Here is a 22,131-nt window from a genome sequence, read left to right on the forward strand (position 1 = left end):
ACAGCAGAATAAATTTCAGCAGAAAGGTTCAGAAAATCATGAAAAAAAGCATAGATAAAGAGTTGTACCAGATTGGGACTAATATAAAATGTACAAAAAAAAAATTCGGAGAATCATTGAAACCTAACCCTCTACGAGGAAATCCTGATGCTAAAATGGTAAAGTTGATGATCATCAACTAGCACATTATCCAAATAAATTGGAGAAAGAAATGTAAGTTAATTTTTTTAATTTATTAGAAATGAATTTTTAGCTTTAAAATTGCTTCTAAGACTTTCATTTTTGGGATTTGATCTGCTAGTGAAAATGCTTAAAATCTCCTTTGATATTTTTTAGGCATGGCAGAAAGCTTGCGGCGAAGGTTGGGAGCGTGGTTGGTGTGAAAGAAATTATGTGTCGGGTGCCACAATGGAGATGATCCATGGCATGCGTTCTCAGGTATTAGCGCAGTTACGTGGTGCTGGCTTTGTTCGTGCTCGTGGACCAGGAGACATAAGGTGCGTAATGATAAAAGATTTTACAATCATTGATTGTATGGCCAAGGAAGTGTTATCTTTAAAATTATTTTGCTTTTTACTAAACCCATCAATTATGTTAGCCCATATTTGTGGTCTTTGAAAATCCTTGACACACCATTCCGCAGTGATGAGAACTTATATTAGCTAGTGGCTGCCATATATATTATATATGTGTGTGTATATATATGTGTATGTATTGTATATGTATATATATATATATATATATATATATATATATATATATATATATATATATATATATATATATATATACATACATATACAGTAGAACCCGTTCTCGACCATACTAGAACTCGAAATTTGGAACCACTTCGGATTTACCTGACATGAAATGTTGAGTAAATTTTATAATGGAACTTGAACAACAAACCGAATCCGACCTGATGAATCATATGATGTTTGTGGAGAAAAAGAGTTTGGAACCTGAGAGCAACTGGCGGCTGCCTTGCTAGTTGGCGTTGTTGGTGGCATTCTTTCCATGCGTATTTAAAAGCATTTAAAGCCCACACATGCTGCTGCTGCTGCTGCTGTTGTTTGGAGAAGTACACCTTATACAGGTATATATTTTTTTGGCTTTCTGCACTGAATTTTCATCCAATCATGGGTCCCAATATGTTAGGGAATCAATATTTACTGAAAGATGTTTTACAGTGATTTTGTACACTATTCCAGTAGACTCTGTATGATATTTATCATAAATACTGAATGTTTATGTAATTAGTACCTCAATACACCACCAGGGTGGCGCTGTGGTTTGTTTACATCTGCCACAAGCTGCTGCCTAGTTCCGATATAATTTATATAATTTTTCTTAATTTTATGATAACAGACATACAGTAATTAGGCTTATAAATACTGTATTATTAATTTAATGTGATAATCAGGCTTGTTTTTCAGTGTTATCATTATTAACAACAGTTTTCGTGTGTACCCATTACAGTACATTCTGTTAGTGCCTATAGGCACCTAGCCTACCTATGGCTGCTGCGTTCTTTGGAGAATCATCAGGTAATATGGCTTTCTGCACATTGGTCCAATCATGGGTCCCAATATGCCAATTTTTTTGATACAGTGTGCATTTAAAAATGTAAAAATTGTTTCTGATACACCACCAGGGTAAGTTATTCAACTCTGAACTTATTTAATTGTAATTTGTGTAATGTTTTGTATAAAAATGTGATAATCAGGTTGGGGCAATGACTGGTGGTCAGGAATTCTGATTAATCCATTTTCAGTTATTTCTTATGGGAGAAATTAAATTAGATACAGTCCCTTGTAAAATGTTTCTGACGCTTCAACTTGAACTGGAATTGTAATTTGTAATTAGTGTTGAATGACTGGTGGTCAGGTCCATTTTCAGTATTTCTTATGGGAGAAATTAACTATAATATAACAAATATATTCTTCTGGAGTAATATATCTTATATATATATATATATATATATATATATATATATATATATATATATATATATATATATATATATATATCTTTTCAGGAAGAATCCCAGGTTTACTGACAGGGGTTCCGTTCTTACTTCCCACGTAACAAAATCTTCGTAAGCCCAAAATCGTCAAAAATCATAAGAAAACCTTACTTTTAATGCTCTGGGTTTTCATTGAAAACAATGTAAACTGCATTATTATTGAGTTTTACATCAAAAAAACCTTCAAATTATGATTATTCTGCCGTTTTGGGGCCATATTTCTTCCCTGTCGGATCGGAATAACGACGTGTCGTAAGATCGAACATGAGTCGTAAGCACCCAATAATTTCTGATGAATATATTTGAAAAGCGTCAGAACCTCGAACGTCAGAGAAGTTGGAACCGTTTTAACCGGGGACTGCCTGTAATCAGTGCTGTATATTTACGAATATCGCTGATAGATTGCTAACTCTTAAGTCCTTATGGGAAAATACCAGGCAGTAGGAGAGAGAAGTGTACCCACAGACCAATGAGTGAGAGGACAGTTTTAGCCATTAACAGTCTCACTCTTTAAGGAAAAGTTAAGTATAGCTAAGTTTTACCAGACCACTGAGCTGATTAACAGCTCTCCTCAGGGCTGGCCCAAAGGATTAGACTTATTTTACGTGGCTAAGAACCAATCGGTTACTTAGCAACGGGACCTACAGCTTACTGTGGAATCCGAACCACATTATAGCGAGAAATTAATTTCTATCACCAGAAATAAATTCCTCTAACTCTTCATCAGCCGGTCGGGCGAGGTTTAATGTGTATAGGGGGGATAGATAGCTATTTTCTTGTCTTAATCTTAGTATTCAATCTATTTCCAGCTGAGTTTTTCGACCCTTCTTCTGGCCGCTGGTATTTCCGTAATTCCAGGTACAGTACACCCCCCGTATTCGCGTTCTCATGGTTCGTGGACTCACGCATTTGTCATTGTTTCTCTGTGGAACATATCTAGCCATCATTCGCAGAAAATTCGCCTATTCGCGGTATTTTTTTTGTGAGAAATATTCACTAATTACTGTATTTTCATATAATTTTCATGAATAAATGCACTTTTTGTGATAAAACTATTAAAATACTCAGGTATAAGCATTTTTACAGGGTTTTTCTTGGTTTAAGCTATCAAAATGGGCAGTTCTAAGTGTTTTTAGAGGGTTTTAAGCATTCATGGGTTTGACCTATTCGCGGGGTGTGGGACGATCCCCAATTTTTTGGATAGAATATGTGCTTCACTGTACACGCTGGTCGTGTTCCCGGCGATGCCCCAGCAACTTAGACCTGATAATGTCGGGATCACCACCATCGTTAGTTCCTTTCACACATAGTCTGCTTGCCATCGCGATGATCTCTGCCTGTTCAAGACCAAAACCGCTGGCCGATGATGGAACTTACTTTTTCACTTGAGCTGGCCCCATTGTGACCCTACGGCCAGACACCACCCAAGAGTAGCTCTGGTCACATGGATGTAAGGTTGTGTGTGCAAGCAATACTTTATTGGCGCTTTAACATTAAAAGATATTAGATGCATCATATTGTAAAGCATATTAGAAAATATATTATAAAAAATCTGTAAGAGTAGAATTTAATGAGCACTTACAGCACTGTAACTTGATGTTTGGTGCTGCATTTTTATGTTGCATCAAGTTACAGTGCCGTAAATGCCATTAACTTGATGCCTATTCTTGCTGTTAGCGCCATCAACGGTGCTGTAATTTGCGCAACAGCAAGTTATGGCCCTGTAAAATGCTGTTAACAGTGCTGAAAAAGTGCCATAAGATCGAATCCACCATAAGTTGGTGTTGCTATAAGTCAGTGATGCACTGTACCAGGAAGCAATGAAGATACATGCCCAGGAAGGGAAACTGGTTGGCCAGTATCTTTTTCTTTATCTTGTTGTATCATCTCTCTCGCACATTTTGTTGTTTTAGTAACTTCTTGTCTCTTCAACTTAAACAGTGAATCTACTATCCTAGTGTGTAAATTCCTTGACAGTGCTTAACATAATTCTCATCCCAGACTAGCAAGTGAGTAGAGCAAAGGATCTCTCTCCAACTCTTGCATTTATTCCATTATAGAGAGAGGGTAATCTCAGTGTTAGTCTTGCATGGAATTGTCTCATTCCCAGGAGTGTTATCAGTGCCGTTACCAGCCTAGTCATGCTTCTGTGTTCCCTACTGGGGTTGATAGGAATTCTTGCCTAATTGGCTTGAGGGACCGCTCGCAAGTGGCCAGTATTGGTAATTGTGACACATTATCCAATTCACTCAGTCACTGCTGTTGTGTAAATTCCAAATTGATTAATTTAGTGAAAGTGTCCAGTTTCCTTGGTAATTTCTTCCATGTTGTGAGAGGAAATAATAAATTACTGTTAAGAAACCCCTTTCACTTGGTGACCTACCACTTATTCCTTAATCTTACATTTTTAAACTGCATTTTTATTAGTTTATGGGCTTTTGAGGGGTTTTGTAAGGCCAAGGTTAGTAACTCAAAATAAAAATATGCAGTCAACTCCTCGTAATCTGTAAGAGTGATGACCTTTAGCCAACATCTCTTCGAGTCAGTTAGCAATTAGCATTCCTGCTAGCTAGACTCGTAGAATTGAAATGAACCTGATATAATTTCTTCAAAAGGCAATTTGGGACTAGACATGGAAGGTAACGTGGCTTTAGAACCAGAGTGTTTCATTTGTTATCGAAAGTGCACTAGGTAGGAAATTTGCAATTAAATGCATGCTGTTGTGATTAGAAAATAAATTCAAATTGAAAGTGAGAGGGAAAGCAAATAGCAGCAGAGTGGGTTTAATTTTAGCAACGCGTAAACAACAAGCTGTGAAACTTCCACAGTTGGTAGGCGAGCACTCTCAGCCAGGAGTCGTGAGTTACAAAGTTAGGGTTTCTTGCCATTTGCATGTAGGCAAACCTTGTATGAAATAGCTAGCCGTGAGGTAGTAGTGAACCATTAGCTAGGTGAGCTTAGTGCATGTTCTCGAGAGAAAAGTGCACAATTTTCTCTCTAATAGGAAGGTTAAATTTATTCATCCACAAGGTAAAGAACTACCACGAGTGGCAACTCGCTTACCTATCTGCTTAACCAACCTGTCCGTATACCCAAAGTCCAGACCGGGCGCCAGTTGATTTTGTTCACAAGAAAGTCTCTCTCATTCTCACAGTTCTTCATCTTAATATAATACCTGTGTTTTTCACATATCCTTTACCTAACATCTGTTACATTTCAATTTGCACAAGGTAGACCAGTACAGTATACATAAATCTGCCTCTCATATTCAAGGAGAATTCATCATTTTGTTCTGTGTGTGTGCAGGCATATGCTTTCAAACATGCTGCTAATAACCATTAAAGTTCGCTCGCTCCACCACACCCAACCATGTGCATATGTTTGGCCTTGAAATGTCATAACAAAAGATGGCCATCTTGAAATCACTGACCTGTTGTTACTTTGTCATTCATTTTTTCATATTTTCCATGCTATAATTATACAGCTTTTTGCAATTCAGTAAAAGCAGACTGGAAAATAATAAAATGAAAATAATTAGCAGATCATTGTACATAAACTTGTAAGGATAATCAAAGGAATCGATAGTATGTGTGTGTCCAATTGTGTGGCTGTGTGCGTGTATGTTAGAAAGAGAGAGGGAGAGAGAGTAATCAGTGTCTGGCAGATGTGAAAACAATCCCTCATGCGTGTATGATTATCAACTTTTTTTTTACGCTTGGATCTTGAGTACAAGGAGATTAATTATGCCAAACACATCAACTTCCTGTTGGCAGACTCATGTTTATAATCCAATAAACATGAGGATTTTGCAAACAAATGGGTAATAAGTAAAGAATGCAAGTATGCAAAGGAAAGAAAGATCAAATAATTTTTCACAGGGAAGTCATTTAAATAAACAATTCCAAGGTGCACAGAAGCTGAATGTGGCACCAGTGTGTTTCATGATGTGGGAACAAGTTACTTTTACAGTGCTAAAAAATTGTAAAAAGCAAGTGTCACTCAATAGGTATCTTACTGTAACAAAAAGAAGTGATTCGGGCCAATCGAGTGCAAGTGAAAGAAACAGGCAAAATGTAGTGAAAGAGAAAAATCATCTGAGCCCAGCTGGGAAGTCAGTGGGAAGCGGACCCCCGTCTCCCACCCAATAACCCAGAACCATCTCCTCCCTCTCCTCTCTGCCGTCTCACTCAGCCTGGTCCCGAACACTCGCTCAAGTAAGGCTCTTTCGATTTTTTATTGTTACTGTATTGCATTTGATTATTTTTATATTGTATCGTTATGCTAAATTTACAGTATTGTGAAATTCCCTTCTTTTATTTTTTGATGTGAATTGTTACTGCTTTTACGTACATATATTACTGTTTTTACTGTTTCTTCTCCTTCTCTCCTCAAGTCAGCTGTGTGTCGCCGCAGTGACATATGATTTTGTTCATCTTTTGTGTTGAATTTTATTGTGAAATGCTTTATTCTTTTATTTATTTTGTTGAATATGGCTATCATTAAACTATATATTGTAAAGGAAAAAACATGTTAATACAGTTTTTCTCGTATTACGTGATAGGCTGTCGAGTACAATTATAAACAAGACAATCAGTCAGGTCGAAGTACAAGTATTTGTTCGACAAACAACACAAAACTTCTTAGAAAATTTCAGTGAAAAAATTAAATGTTCAACATAAACGTTCAAGAAATGAGGCACTGCTGTACTGTACTAGTGTACATACATCTTCTGTTTTGCGATCTTTGTGTTTAGCCATGGGTTGAACATCTTGAAAAACAAAACTTTTTCTGCTGAGTTTACATATGTTAATATTGCTGTAATGATTTAGAACTAGTACAGTAATTAATTTTTTTTTATCATAAATGCATTCGTACATATATTAAGTCTTGGTTTACTTTGGACAACAGTGAAGAACTATGTGCTAGCCTGGCAGTGGCACTTCCACTGCAGATGCATTTGTGTCAACGTTGCAGGTTTGCACAGTTGGATACAGAGAGCTATTTAGTCATGATTTAAGTCCATGGAGACTTGAATCACATTTCAGGAAGAAATGATTTAAGTGAGTGTGTATGTGTGTTGCACTCTTGAATGGTATATTATCAGAGGGACAGTAACTCACAATAGGACTTTGGTTTTGGTGGCTGGTGTGTGTCGCCTTGTGAGTGTTTAGAGACCACCACCGTGATGATACTTTATCTGGGCTATAGGAAAGTGAGTACATAACTCATGAACACTTTATCTTTTCCAGACTTTTTTTTTGGAAAGATCCAGTTGTGCTGCAGTGAAATTCCTCTGTGCATTTTCCTGTTCTGTTTTCATTGTGTTTCTGTTTTGAATATTCATGGCTTTTAACACCATTTCAGGTTTTAATATATTGATATGTTTCTTTCAACAGGATTTCTGGGTTCGTCTTGTGAGGACGAATATTTTGGAAATGGTGTTTATTCTTTACATACTATAAGACATTTATTGTGGTCTAGAATAATTATGACCTTATTACTTTATTTGGTGACCTGGTCTTGTATTATTAACCTGAATATTTGTGAATCAGAATTTCCTCTAGTAATGATTTCCATTTAAGGTGAGTGGAATTCACTCCATTTCATGATCGTAACTTTTGCTGAATCACTTTCGTTAAATTTGCAAATAAAGTCTAGTTTTGTATATCATTGTTTAATTCCAGTAGGCCTTTGTTTAAGAATAGGTTTGGTGAGAGAAGTCGACAAAGGAGAAGGAATTTGCTGATCCAGGGAGCCATGGCTACCAGAGACATCTTAGGGAAGTAAGATGATTGATTCTGTTCTTAAAAACAGATACAGTAATGAAAGATGGCCCTATTTGACCTGGGGATAGGGCGATTTAACACATACATAAGCATGAAAACACTAACATGTCATAACAAACCTAGCATTCTGTTTGGAGGAACTTATCCCGTCGTTCTAAACTACACACGTATTTTAGATATGCTCTAGACAGTAGTACTATCCTAAAATACATACTGTACAGTAAATATCATTTCAAAATCATCTTACAACACAACTAAAATATCAGTAACACATACATATATTATGTGTAGTACAGTAGACAATGCGCAAAGTTACATTAGGCAAAAGAAAATGTGCCTGTCTGAATGATAGGGGATACTTAAGAGTAACAGTTGTAGGCGGGTACGTAATGTTGTAAGATGACTTTAAAATGATATTGGGGTATTTTGGGATGATAGTTTGAGGTATATTTCTGTTTGAAATGGTAAGTTGGGTGATGAACTGTTAAAATAGGTAGTTATAATCATTTTAGGGGTGTATATACTTAGAGTAACAGTTGTAGGAGGGTAATGTAAGATGACTCTGGGTGTTTGGGGTGTATTTTTGTTTGAAATATTAACCCTTAAACGCCGACTGGACGTATCATACGTCGACTAAAATTGTCTGTTGGGTGCCGAGTGGACGTGCACGTACGTCGACGACAAAAATTTCAACCTTCGGTCAACTTTGACTTCGACCGAAATGGTTGAAAACGCAATTGTAAGCTAAAACTCTTACATTCTAGTAATATTCAATCATTTACCTTCAATTTGCAACAAATTGGAAGTCTCTAGCACAATATTTCAATTTATGGTGAATTTTGAAAAAACTTTTCCTTACGTCCACTCTAACTCTGCTGAAAATCTTGTAAGAGCCTGACACCGTCTCTTCCAAACACGTGTGTTCGTGTGTTCGTCGTCCATCGGAGTGGACAAGACAACAAGTGCATCTCGTTTTCTTTCTCTAAAGGGACGCGATTTCAACCATACAATATTTCTGTCTGTTTCTCCCTAACCATTGTTATCTTGATGTATGTACAATCACCACTACTTGCATTGCGATGCAAGCATTCTAATCATGTACTCATAATGTTCCAACGAATCTTTTGTATCAAACTGTGTGTATGTTTCCGTTTGTGAAGACGCCAAACGTCTCGCCACTCCGATGGACAACGAACACACACGTGTTTGGAAGAGACAGCGTCAGGCTCTTACAATCTCAGAAATTCTTTAGTCACTTTGTCGTAATTTTTGCGCAGTTTTCTATTAGCCGTTACATAAAGTTGTAAGAGGTGCAAAAAAAACGAGCAGGTGAAAGAGAACTGCTACTTTATTCAAGATCCAGGCAGTTTATATAGCGGCAGACTGGCGCTGTGCCGCGAGAGACAATGAGATCGTGAGTGACCTGAGGTCGATAATAATTAACAATAATATACAGCGAGTGAGTACACTTTACAATATAAAAACAGACAGAATTCAAATATGGATATATTCTTGATGCCTGCGAACGAAGAAATACAAGATACACAATTGACAACAGGTGAACAAGTATATACATAGTTTAAATGATTGAATTCGTGTGACCTGGCACGTTAGGCGTGACCAATTGTACAGGCGAAGAAAATGGGACGCCACCATTGAAAACTTGCTCAGTGGAGACTTAGCGAATAATGCTTTCAGTGGAGACTTCGCAGACGGCTCTGTAGGTGCCTTTACAAATACTCTCCCCCCCAAGATGCGGGACGCGTCTGATCAGTCTGCGTATCTGCTGGGGCGCTGAAGGGTGCCACGGCTGCGTGAGGACAACGGGGGAGCACCTTGTGCGTGAGGCTGCCAGACTGCAGGTGAGAGCGGGCTTTTTCGGGGGCATCCGGGCACCCGCTGCTTGGGGGGGCCTGGTTGCGGCGAAGGATGACCAGGCAGGGGTTGCGCTGCGGTGATGTCTGTGTCCACCTCCAGGAGGGCGGGCTTGACCCGGTCTATTGATACCCAATTGTTCCTCCCGGAAAGTGCAAGCAGGAACGCCTTGTTGTTCCGCTCCAGCACGCGGAAGGGGCCCCTGTAGGGTTTGGTCAATGGCGGGCGGACGGCGTCATCCCTGACAAAGACGTGATGGTGGATGCCAGCCCCGGCAGTGTGAAAGTGGCCGACCTGTCGGTATATGTCCGCTTGCAGGGGGCGAACTTGCCGACCATTTCGCAGAGCCTCTGCAGTGATGGGTCGTGGCGATCTTCTGTCACAAGTTCGCCCGGGACTACGAGGGTCTCGCCGTAGGTTTTCTCGACTGTGGACAGGGCGCCGTCGGCCCTGGGGGCGGTCCCCAAGCCGAGGAGGACCCAGGGCAGCTGATATTTCCAGTCCTCGGCGGTGCAGCGGGCCATGAGAGACTCCTTCAGGGACCTGTGAAACCGCTCGACCATGCCATTGGCCGCTGGGTTGTAAGCCGTGGTGGTGTGATGCGTTGTCCCCAGCAGGCGAGCCAGGGCAGACCATAACTCAGACAGGAAAGCGGGACCCCTGTTGATTGTGATGTGGTCCGGGATGCCGAGGCGGCTGACCCAACTGGAGAGCAGGGCCTCGGCACAAGCGCTGGTGGTGGCTTCTTGCATTGGTGTGGCTTCAGGCCACCTCGTTGAGCAATCTACCACCGTCAGGAGATATCTGGACCCGCCTGATGGGGGAAGGGGCCTGACAACGTCGATGTGAATGTGGCCGAAGCGCCGCTCTGGCTGCGGGAACTCGCTTACCCCGGACTGTGTGTGACGTCCCACCTTGCTGGTTTGGCACTGCAGGCACTGTTTCACCCAGGTCCTGGCGTCTTTCTGTACTCCGTGCCAGACGAACTTCCCTGACAGCAGCTTGGCCATTGACCTGCCAGAGGGATGTGAGAGGCCGTGAATGATGTCGAATACCTGGCGGCGGCGGGAGGCTGGAACTAAGGGGCGGGGCTGGCCAGTACTGATGTCGCAGAGGAGACTTGGGTCCCCGGGGGTGAGGGGCACGTCCCTCCACTTCAGGGACGTGACGGCGGTGTGGTAGGCTGGGGTTTCTGGATCCGCGACCTGTTCCCTGGCGAGGTCTTCGTAATTTACTCCGAGCTGCACTGCGTTCAGCTGGACTCTGGAGAGGGCATCCGCCACAGGATTTTTCTTGCCGGGGAGGTACCTAACGGAGCAGGTGAATTCGGCGATGGCTGAGAGGTGTTGCTGCTGCCTGGAAGACCATGCGTCCCCCTGCTTAGTGAAGGTGTGAACCAATGGCTGGTGGTCCGTGAAGATTGTGAAGGGTGTCCCCTCCAGGAGGAACTTGAAGTGCCGGACTGCTTGGTACACTGTGCAGAGTTCCCTGTCGAAGGTGCTGTAGCGGGCCTCTGCGGGGTTGAACTTCTTCCTGAAGAAGGTGATGGGCTGGGGAATGCCGTTGATGGCCTGCTCCAGGACAGCACCACAGGCGACATTGCTGGCGTCCGTCGTCAGTTGGAGGGGGGCGCTGGGATCCTGGTGTGCCAAGGCGGTTGCCTTGGCGAGGGCGGCCTTCGTCAGGAAGAAGGCCTGTTGCTGGCTGGGTCCCCACGACAAGGACTTTGGTTGGCCTTTCAGAATTTACGTCAGGGGGGCCGTGGTGTGCACGATCCCGGGGATGAACCTCCTGTAGTAGTTCACCATCCCGAGGAACTCCTGGATGGCCTTGACGGAGGTGGGGGTGGGGAACCTGGTGACAGCTGCGACCTTGGATGTGAGCGGGCGGACACCTGCCGGGGATATCTCATTGCCCAGGAAGTCAGCTTTCTGGACGCCGAAGGTGCACTTGTCGAAACGCACGACGAGGCCGTTCTCCTGCAGGCGCTGCAGGACTGCCCAGATGTGTTTCTGGTGCTCACTGTGGGACCTGGAAAATATGAGGATATCATCTACGTAGCAGACGCAGAACTTCAGGTCCCCCAGGATGCTGTCCATGAGCCGCTGGAAAGTCGCCCCAACATTCCTCAGGCCAAAGGTGGAGAAGGCGAACACATAGGACCCGAAAGACGTGATGATGGCGGTTTTTGGGATATCCTCTGGAGCAACTGGTACCTGAAAATAGGATTTTAAAAGATCTAATTTAGTGAATATTTTGGCCCAGTGAAAGGAGGCCGTGAGGTCCTGCATGTTTGGTAGGGGTAGTGGTCGGGATCAGGGGTTAAGACACCTGCAGGGTCTCCAGGAGCCATCTGGTTTCTGCACCATGTGGAGGGGGAGGCCCACGGACTGGAGGCCTTCTTGCAGACTCCCATCCACTCCATTTCCGCGAATGCAGTTTTGGCCTCCTGAAGGCACTGTGCGGGAAGCCTCTGGAACTTCGCATGTGTATGGGGCCCTTCGTTTTTATATGATGGTATGTGCCATGTTTGGCTGGGGCCCCGGGGATTTGGCGGAGCTTGGGCCTGAACACGTCCGGGAACTCCGTCAGCAGCTGTGCATACTGGTGGGGGCCGGCGGAGCAGATGATGGGTGCCTTGGGTCCCATTGCCAACGGGAGGGACCTGCAGGAGTCGGTGTCGAGGAGGCGCTTCTCCCCGACGTTGACTGCTAGCCCGAAGTGGGCAAGGAAGTCAGCACCCAGGAGCGGGGTGTCTACGTCCGCGACGATGAAGTCCCTGGAATAACTCCAGCCAAGGATGGAGATCGACAGGGGCCTGGTGCCGTAGGAGAGGATGGGGGATCCGTTGGCGGCCGTCAGGGAGGCAGCCGGATCCGGTTCACACTTGAGGTCCTCCTGGATGCCGGAAGATCGACTAACAGCCCCTGTGTCGACCAGCATCATCCTGCTGGAGACGGTTTCGGGACGAGAAGCCTGGGATTCTGGGCATCTGGGTTTTTGGCTGTCATGGCGGTCTGTTCTGTTGGTTGCCGCCTCCCCGTTTTTTGAACGGGCGAATGAACAGGGCGGCAGGGCAGTTCCGGGCATCTTTGCCAAACCGCTGGTGGTAGTGGCACAGGCCCGGGAACTCTTTTTGTTGTGGTGGCGGTGGGCGCCTCCTGGTGACGACATTGACTTCCTGCTTCGTGCCTTCTTCCTGCTGGATGGAGTTCACTGGTAGTGTGGGCGCTGTTAACCAAGCTGGTCAGCCTTCACGCAGTCCGTCAGGTGCTGCGAGGATCTGGATGAGGACGTGGAGGGGCATGGTGTAGGGTTGAGGAATCTGGATAGGGACCTCGAGCTGGCAAAGGAAGATCTCCCACAACAGGCTTACTTCCTGCTGCTTTCAGGACCTCCTCACCTGGGAGTGAGAGCAGGTCTTCAATCATGCCCCATGACTCCATCGTTCTGGATCCTGCCACGGGTTGATGACAAGGTCGATGGCGCGGGCGCCTCTTGGAGACGATTGATAGGGAGCACGTCCCGAGGAGGGTCTTCTTCAGAGGTGCTGTATGTGAGGGGGCATCGGCGGACACCCGCTGGACAAGTTTCCTGTAGATTTCCTCTGGCAGGGCGTTGATCACTGTGTCAGCCTGCAGCACCTCGTCAGGTGAGTCCCGCTATCCTGAACTGGCTCTCACCCTGTACAGCCACGATGATGGGTTGCCCTGCGTGAAGGGTGGCAGCTTTATGGACAGGGCGATTTGACTGTGCTGCCGGGATGGGGAGTGTGCGGGCGCGGGCATGGGTGTGGAGGAGAGTGTGATTCCTGGCATGGGGGGGGGCGCGGGTGAGATGGGAGGAATGTAGACATCTGGAGTCCACGAGGTTTGCGGTTAACTTGCACGTGGGAGGGGATGTCCGCGTCCATGCTCGCTCTTGCCGCCTTAACTGGAGTGGGGTACTTGCGTCATCAAAACGCACTCGGGAGTGCGCCCGTGTGTCCCGTTAATGACGCTGGTGATTTTGCTGACGAGAGTCAGCACGCCCAAACGCTGGTTACAGCGCCGTGTTAGTCTGCATTAGGGCGTGGGAAGTTCCTGGAGCCAAGGCTGAGTCGCCGTCTGGGTCCACTAATGGCTCAGGAACTACTCTAGGGTCACCACTGTAAGACATGCAAAAAAATGAGCAGGTAAAAGAGAACTACTACTTTATTCAAGATCCAGGCAGTTTATAAAGCACCGTGCAGACTGTCACTGTGCCGTGAGAGACAATGAGATCGTGAGTGACCTGAGGTCAATAATAATTAACAATAATATACAGCGGATGAGTACAAGCAATATAAAAATTGGACAGAATTCAAATATGGATATAATCTTGATGCTCATGTAACAAAGAAATACAAGATGAATTGATAACTAGTGAACAAATTTACATAGTTTAAAATGATTGATTCTGACCTGGACACGTTAGGGCGTGACCAATTGTACAGGCGAAGAAAATGGGTTGTTCATCACAGAAAACTTGCTCAGCGGAGACTTTAGCATAATGGCGGTGGAGTGAGACTGTGACAAGCTCTGTGGTATCTACAAAGTTTTATATATGAAAATGTGTACAATTTCATGTAGATACAACAAAAAATAAATCATGGTTGTAGCTTTTATCAAAAAGCAATTGATCATATTTTCTTATAAATCATGATGTGCCAAAATTTCAACCTTCTGTCAACTTTGACTCGACTGAAATGGTCGAAAAATGAAATTGTAAGCTAAAACTCTTACATTCTAGTAGTATTAATCATTTACCTTCATTTTGCAACAAACGAGAAGTCTCCAGCACAATATTTCAATTTATGGTGAATTTTTTAAAAAAACTTTTTCCTTACGTCCGTGCGCACTAACTCTGCTGAAAATCTCAGAAATTCTTTAGTCACTTTGTCTTGATTTTTACACTGTTTTCTATTAGCCGTTACATAAAGTTTTATATATGAAAATGTGTGCAATTTCATGTAGAATACAACACAAAATAACTCATGGTTGTAGGTTTTATAAATTTTGACATATTTTCATATAAATCACGATAAGTGCCAAAATTTCAACCTTCGGTCAATTTTGACTCAACCAAAGTGGTCGAAAAATGCAATTGTAAGCTAAAACTCTTACATTCTAGTAATATTGAATCATTTACCTTCATTTTGCAACAAATTTGAAGTCTCTAGCACAATATTTTGATTTATGGTGAATTTAAAAAAAAAAACTTTTTCATCTTGCACCATTTAACTCTGCTGAAAATCTTGTAAGAGCCTTGTGTGTTTGTCGTCCATCGGAGTGGACAAGACATCAAGAGCATTTCGTTTTCTTTCTGTAAAGGAACGAGATTTCAATCATACAATATTTCCGTCTGTTTCTCCTTAACCATTGTTATTGCAATGTATGTACAATCACCACTAATCTTTTATTGCCATGCAAGCATTCTAATCATGTACTCATAATGTTCCAAGTAATTTTGTGTATCAAACTGTGTGTATGTTTTTGTTTGTGTAGACGCAAATTCTCGCCTTTCAATGGACGAATCGAACACACACGTGTTTGGAAGAGACAGGACAATTTCTGTCAGGCTCTTACAATCTCAGAAATTCTTTAGTCACTTTGTCGTAATTTTTGCACCATTTTCTATTAGCTTTTACATAGAGTTTTATGTATGAAAATGTGTGCAATTTCATTAGAATACAACAAAAATAACTCATGGTTGTAGCTTTTATCAATTTTGGCATATTTTCATAAAATCACAATAGGTGCCAAAATTTCAACCTTCAGTCAACATTTTTTTCTCGACCGAAATGGTCCACAGAAAAATGCAATTGTAAGCTAAAACTCTTACAGACCGTCTAGTAATATTCAATCATTCAACTTCATTTTGCAGAAACGAAAAACTCTAGCACAATATTTCGATTTATGGTGAATTTTTGAAAAAACATTTTCCTTACGTCCGCAAATCAACTCTGCTGAAAATCTCAGACATTCTTTAGACATTTTGTCGTAATTTTGCAAAGATTGTGTATTAGCTGGTACATAAAGTTTTATATATGAAAATGTGTAATTTCATGTAGAATAAACAAAAATAACTCAAAAAGTTGTAGCTTTTATCAATTTTGACATATTTTCATATAAATCACACTAATGCTAAAATTTCAACCTTCAGTCAACTTTGACTCTACTGAAATGGTCGAAAAATGCAATTGTGAGCTAAAACTCTTACATTCTAGTAATATTCAATCATTTAACTTCATTTTGCAACAAACGAGAAGTCTCTAGCACAATATTTCGATTTATGGTGAATTTTTGAAAAAAAGAGTCCTTACATCCTCGGATCTGGTAACTCTGCTGAACATCTCAGAAATTCTTTAGTCACTTTGTCGTAATTTTTGCACAGTTTTATATTAGCCGTTACATAAAGTTTTATATATGAAAATGTGCACAATTCCATGTAGAATACAAAAAAAAATAACGCATCGTTATAGCTTTCATCAGTTTTGAAATGTTTTCATATAAATCACGGTAAGTGCCAAAATTTAAACCTTCGGTCAACTTTGACTCAACCGAAATGGTCGAAAAATGCAATTTATATATGCTAAAAATTCTTACATTCTAGTAATATTCAATCATTTACCTTCATTTTGCAACAAATTGGAAGTCTTTAGTCTCAGTATTTTGATTTATGGTGAATTTTTGAAAAAACTTTTTCCTTATGTCCATATAGCAAGATGAATCATAGACTCTATGAAAATCTCAGAATTTATCTCAGAATTTCTTTAGTCATTTTGTTGAAATTTTTGCACCGTTTTATATTAGCCGATTTTTTAAAGTTTTATGTTTGAAAATGTGCAAATTTCATTTTTGAATACAAAAAAATAACTCATGGTTGTAGCTTTTATCAGTTTTGAAATGTTTTCATATAAATCACTGTAAGTGCCAAAATTTAAACCTATGGTCAAAAGACTCCTGATGGTCGAAAAATGCAATTGTAAGCTAAAACGCTTACATTCTAGTAATATTCAATCATTTACCTTCATTTTGCAATAAATTGGAAGTCTCTAGCACAATATTACGATTTGTTAATGATTTTTTAAAAAAACTTTTTTTCTTTCTGTATTTTTACAAATTCAATATCATTTTGTGATAATATTTTCTCTGTGTTGCTTTGATCCTTTTACAATTTGTTATATACCAAAATCATTGCAATTTAGTGTACAATGCAACGAAAAAAAACTCATTAGCTTTAACTGTTTTGCTCACAGCGTGATTTGTATACAATTATATATGACATTTTTTTTGCGCTGTCATATATTCCAATATTTATATATGATAATGATATTTTTTTCATTTCTGATGGTTGCATACTAAACTTCAGGCAATGACAAAAAAAGGAGCCAAAAATGAACGCTTAATCTTAAAAACTAAACATGCTGTCATTTTTTGAAAAAACTTTCTTTCTGCTTCGGTGCTAACTCTCAAACCCCGTCGGCATACGGCAGACACTTTTGTAAATAGAGGCTCGGCGTTTAAGGGTTAAAAGCTATATGGGAAGAGAAAGAAATGCCAAGGGACTGGGAGGAGAATCTAATGGTATATATATATACAAGCAGAAGGGAGATGTCATGAAGTGTGGTAACTACAGAGGAATTAAACTAACAGAGCATGGATTGAAAGTTTTAGAGAAAATATTGGATGAAAGATTAAGAGAAATTGTAAAGAGTGGGAAACAGCAGTATGGATTCATGAGAGGAAGAGGGACGGTGGATGCCATCTTCATAGTGAGACATCTACAGGAAAAGAGGCTAGAGGGAAACCAGGAGCTTTATTGTGCATTTATAGACCTGGAGAAAGCATACGATAGAATCCCAGGAGAAGTGATGTTTTGGTGTTTGAGGAAGAGGAAAGCCCCAGAAAAGTTGGTTAGGCTGGTCGAGGTGATATATCAGGGAATGAGCACAAAAGTAATAACACCAGTTGGGGAAACAGAAAACTTTGAAGTTAGTGTTGGATTACACCAGGGGTCAGCATTAAGCCCATTTTTGTTTGTGCTGGTCATGGATGTGTTGAGTGAAGAGATCAGGAATGAAGTGCTGTGGGAGTAGTTGTACGTTGATGATCTGGTGATTACTGCTGAAGATGAGGAGGACCTACAGAGAAGGGTTGGAGAGTGGCAGAAGTCTTGAGAGAGCGGTGGCTTAAGGGTGAATGTGAATAAAACAGGGGTTTTAGTGAGCAGTAGGGAAGATAGAGACAGAATAGTAATACAAGAAAGAAGAGGCTCGATTATAAAACAGGTGGAAAAGTTTAAATACTTAGGATCTACCTTAAGCCAAGAGGGAGGATGTGAGGTTGAAGTGGACAGTAGGATAAAAATGCCAATCAAGTTAAAAGTGAAGATCTATACCACAGTGATAAGACCAGTGTTAATGTGTGGATCAAAAACGTGGGCTGTAAGAAGAAAAGAGGAAATAAAGCTTGAGAGGACAGAGATGAGAATGCTGAGGTGGATTATGGGAATATCGCTGCTTGACAGATTGGAAAGTGATGAAATAAGAAGAAGAGCAGGCTTAGTAAAAATAACAGATGTGATAAGAGAGTCACGATTGAGATGGTATGGGTATTTGTTAAGGATGGATGATGAGGAGGGAGTGATGAGGGCTTGGGAAGAACCTGTTAGAGGAAGAAGATCGAGGGGGGGAGAGAATAATCATGGCTAGATAAAGTGAAGGAAGATATGGAGATCAGAAGTTTGGTGGAGGATGATGCCTTTTCATAAAGGCTCCTGGTTAAGGCCTATATTAGGCAACTTTCTGGCAGAAAAAGGGTAAACAGTGGGCTGGAAGATTATCCCTGATTTCTTTATATATATATATTTTCTTCTAAAAAGAGAAGTCTGCAATCCCAGCCAGACTAGCTTTAGATATACAGTATCTATCAATATATATTATATAGCCGCTCTATATACTGTACAGTATGTGGCCCTGCTTTATAATTATTTTATGAACGCCATAACATTATCTATATATCTATATTGTTCTTGCTATAAAGATGTTGATGAGTATATATATATTCCCCTATTTATATATATATATATAATCATATGGATAAAACAATGTTACTGTAATATACTCGTTGAAATACAAAGTAAAAACACTTGTATCAGCGACCACAAAAGCTAAATTGACTACCGAGGATTAATTTTTTCCAGGTCTTGAGGTGGAAACAAATAAAAAGGATATAGTCTAAAGAAGTTGGAACCTTATCAACTGCAAACGATAATTACCTGGGCAAGTTCCATAACTTCGTATGGTATACCAGTGTTACAAATGCCCCAAATGCACCAGACTCAGCAATGACCCATTATACAAACTTCATTTGCATGTATCCCTTCTGCATGATAAATAGAAATCATCAACACACAATCACGTAGTGGAACAGCATAAATTTCAATAAAAGCCCCTTTTTGTACATTTCAGTGCTTATATGAAAAGATAGAAAAATATTCAACATTTCTTTTTTATATCAAAGACATAAATAACACTGGAGAGAAAGAAAGAAAATGCATATTATTAAGCCTGAGAATAAGCTGAGAACAACTTCCCACCAGCAGTTTCTTTCCAGCTCTGTACTCAGCAATGACCCAATGACAACATTTCCCTTCCTATCCCCTCGATTCCCTAAGATGATCTTCCAACACACAATCACCAAGGAAGGAAATAAATTTCTGACTGGGAGGCAGCATTATGAGCCTTTTTAAGGTAATTCTCCTGTGCAGTTGCTATTTCCAATGTATATTTTTGACTGAAATATTTCAAAAATAAACAAAGTTTTCCACCTAGTGATCATACCAATCTTTATCCCGAACGTGAGTCAGAGATAATTTGTGTTCCATCTGTCTTGTCTATTGTGTCATTGATGATTTCATCTTATTCACTCAAAGGGATTTTTAATAAACTTTTGTTCTATTTTCCTCCTAATTCCTAAGACGTCGGGAAGTTATACACGTTTGAAAATTTCTTTTATAATCAAGCAGAAAATAAACAATACATTTCATCTCAGTTTTTTCTTTCAGGTTCCAAATTTTTAGACTTGAATGGCCCATATAAAGTACAGGTTATTTCCACCTAAGTTTTAATTAGTTTTTAAAATTATTCACGAACATTCAAACTAAGTATCACTTTCAAATATGCAAGATATATATAACATGAACTATAAACAATAACTATGATATAGTTCATATTCCATTAACACCAACGGATGAGTATTTTCCTGCATAATAAACTTTTATAATTTATATATATATTATATATATGAAATGTATATATATATATATATACATACTATTATATATATATTCTCCTATATATATGATTATATTTTTACGATTCAAATAACATTTATAAAATATATATACATAAATATATATTGATAATAAATATATACAGTATATATATATATATATATATATATATATATATATATATATATATATATATATATATATATATATATATATATATATATATATATATATATATATATATATATATATATATGTGTGTGTGTGTGTGTATATATATATATATATATATATATGTTAATGGCCCTTCCTAGGTCAAAAAGGGCCATCGTTTATTGATGTATCTGTTTTAGGAACAGACTCAAACGTCTTACTTTTCCTAAAACGTCTCTGGTAGCTGTGGCCCCTTGCATCAGCAAATCCCTTCTCCTTTGTTGACTTCTCTCACTAAACCTATCTTTAAACAAAGGCCTACTGGAATTAAACACTGAGAAGCAAAAGTAGAATTTATTGGCAAATTTAATGAAAGTGGTTCAGCAAAAGCTATGGTCAAGAAATTGAGTGATTCATATCCCCTATCAATGGAATTCATAACTAGAGGAAATGCTGTTTCTCAAACAAGCATCTGACTAATTCTGTACCAATCAATACTAGTGAATAACACCTTGGTCATCAAATCAAGTAATAAGGTAATATTTATTCTAGACCATAATATATGTCATATAGTATGTGAGAGTAAAAACACCACTTCCCAATATTTGACCTCTCAGGACGAAACTCAAGTTCCTGTTGAAAGAAACATATTATATTAAAACCTGAAATGGTGTTCATTACATACATAAAAATGTCTAATGGAGCATTAAATGGGAAAATTCATTATGTAGACATCACTCAGTTTCACTGCTTCCCAACCGGGGGTTTTCCCTCTAAAGTCTGGAAAAGATATAAATGTCACTGGGCGACCTTACTTACTTTTTCTATGGCCTTAAAAAAGTATCTTCATAGTGGCGGTTTCTTTAAATCACTACACAGGCTAAAAGCACATATCAGCCACCCAAGATCGAGGCAGTCTCCCAGTGAGAGTCACTGTTCCTCTCATACATATCCCATGGGGGATCACACACACACACATGCACATACCCCACCGGAACCTGGGCACTTCTGGCAGATCGGTTCAGTGTTCTATCATGCTGTTCCCATGTGCTTGGATCATGACAAACCCAAATGCGCTTGCAGCAAAAGTGCCACTGCCAGGCCAGCACATAGTTCTCCACTGCTGACCAGAGTCAATCCAGACTTAATAGGAGCTTGGACCACCTACTTTCTGGACACCCTCACCCAGATGCGGTAACTGTCCAGTCGAAAGTTCAGTAAGGGCCAGCTCCAAAATCGTAGCAAACTGTCTGCACTAGATACGAAAATTATGTCTCGTATGCACAATTGTTATTCCAGTAACAGTTCATTTATGGAATGCAACACTTGAAATCTTGCATTCTTGATGGTCTAAATATTCTGGACAGCTTGCAACTGTACAAGCCCATGCTTCTTTTCACATCCTGAATTTTTGATGATCCAACTTCCTGTGACTGCGGCGCTCATGTTGAATCCTCACGAATGCCAAAACAGATGTCTCCCACAACGACAGCAATTTGAAGACGTCCTGCCCGACATCTCTCCAAAAACCCTGGACCCTCTCATGAAGGCGCAAGTGTAGAAACCTGCAGGCATACTGCAGATGGCCCTCATATCTAACTTGTATCAGTTGAGGCTCATAGAAGACATTCCGTAAAGCTCTGCTGCTAGGAAGTGGTGTATAACATAAGTCGGTCATGTTGACAATTAACCCAAATGGGCACCTAGTCAACTCACTATGTCATACTATTGCTGAATTATTAAACCCATGAGGGCAAAGGTCATATGGTAAAACTGTGTAACGATTCCAAGTTGCTAACTGGAATTTCCAAATCAACCCAGTATCAGGTACACTAACTTTAAGATACTACCCATACAAATTCTTCCCAGTAAAAACTACCTGAGAACCCTACCAATACACTGAATTCATTAAAGGCAATTCTAAACATATGAGAGGTAAAATATCTCGTAAATATCTGGTTAGCAAATACTCTC

General features: G+C 40.4%; 1 pseudogene; it reads left to right on the top strand.

The window, feature by feature from the left end:
• The window catches only part of LOC136837153 (3'-5' RNA helicase YTHDC2-like), a 1,085,270-nt pseudogene that overhangs the window by 773,754 nt on the left and 289,385 nt on the right, over nt 1–22,131 (top strand).

Source organism: Macrobrachium rosenbergii, chromosome 58 (genome assembly GCF_040412425.1).
Source record: "Macrobrachium rosenbergii isolate ZJJX-2024 chromosome 58, ASM4041242v1, whole genome shotgun sequence".
Classification (NCBI taxonomy): domain Eukaryota; kingdom Metazoa; phylum Arthropoda; class Malacostraca; order Decapoda; family Palaemonidae; genus Macrobrachium; species Macrobrachium rosenbergii.